General features: G+C 41.2%; 1 long non-coding RNA gene across 1 annotated transcript; it reads left to right on the forward strand.

Moving 5' to 3' along the window:
• The first annotated feature begins 14 nt into the window (after positions 1 to 14).
• Positions 15 to 815, forward strand: LOC118159628. Its single transcript, XR_004747185.1, has 2 exons — positions 15 to 212; positions 336 to 815. It is a non-coding gene; the product is annotated as an uncharacterized LOC118159628 (long non-coding RNA).
• The last annotated feature ends 239 nt before the right edge of the window (positions 816 to 1,054 follow it).

The raw sequence follows: 1,054 nt of genomic DNA on the forward strand, positions 1-1,054 counted from the left end.
GGAAAGAAGGGAGAAGCCAAGTATTTTTCAGTGAAGACGAGAACAATTCTGTCTCTGTATTTGTCAAAAGAGATGGTTTTGCAGGTCCAGGGTACTTCATTGAGACTGTATTCTAGATGAACAGGAAACTGACTGAAGAAATGGGTGTCCTTCCAGATTCTTGGACACTTCAGATGACTCCTACTGGACATTCTCAGGTAGACCAGCAACAGGTGAGTGTTGAGAACACTGTGGAAGTTTCTACAGAGCCAGACATTGAAGTTATTGTGGATCACCATGAGCTCAAAGTATATCTAATTTCAAATATATATATATTTTTATTAATACTCAAATAGGAGCTCTTGTGACCAGGCCAATTGCAAATGAAGTCAGTTGTTAACCAATGCCAACGAAAACAATGACGTGGAAGGACATAGAGATTGCGAAGTACTGAACCTAGAATGCAGTGTGACTGTTTAGTGTCCACACCTGGTGTAGATTTCTGTAGGCTACCGTTTGCTTTTGGTCAGCTGTAGTTTAGGAGACAGATGCTTTGCCTAATGCTGAAGGTAGAAGGCCTTGTTGAATTTTCAAATAGCGCACTGACGACCTGCTAGTACTATTGGTTATGAATGTTGTTTTAACAATTGGTATGATGGGTTTGAGGGCTTTTATTTGAGGATTTTTTTAATTTATTTTTTTGCACGCTTTGATGTATTAGGAACCGGAAAAGGATCTTTATTTCTGGCAGTGATGATTTTAAACCTGAAGTTAGCAGGTTGACATAAAGTAGCTAGCCACGAATAAGCAACTACTGCAATTGCTTCAAAATGCAGTATTAGAATTTCCCATGCATGCTATTGCAGTGTAATAAGGATTTGCCAATCGCCCACGGGAGGGAAGTGGTTATCCTAGGCTCCAGCAGGGGAAATGGGTAAGAGTGGCCCTAGGTACGTGAGGAAGAAGGTTCCTTTGCATGAGTTGGAGAGGGCAGAAGTAAGGACCATGTTGAGGGGAGAGCAGAATGAGGGAAATGAGCAATTAGAATGAGGAAATGAGATCTGGGGAAAATTGC

This window comes from Oxyura jamaicensis, unplaced genomic scaffold (genome assembly GCF_011077185.1).
Source record: "Oxyura jamaicensis isolate SHBP4307 breed ruddy duck unplaced genomic scaffold, BPBGC_Ojam_1.0 oxyUn_random_OJ71363, whole genome shotgun sequence".
Taxonomy (NCBI): Eukaryota; Metazoa; Chordata; class Aves; order Anseriformes; family Anatidae; genus Oxyura; species Oxyura jamaicensis.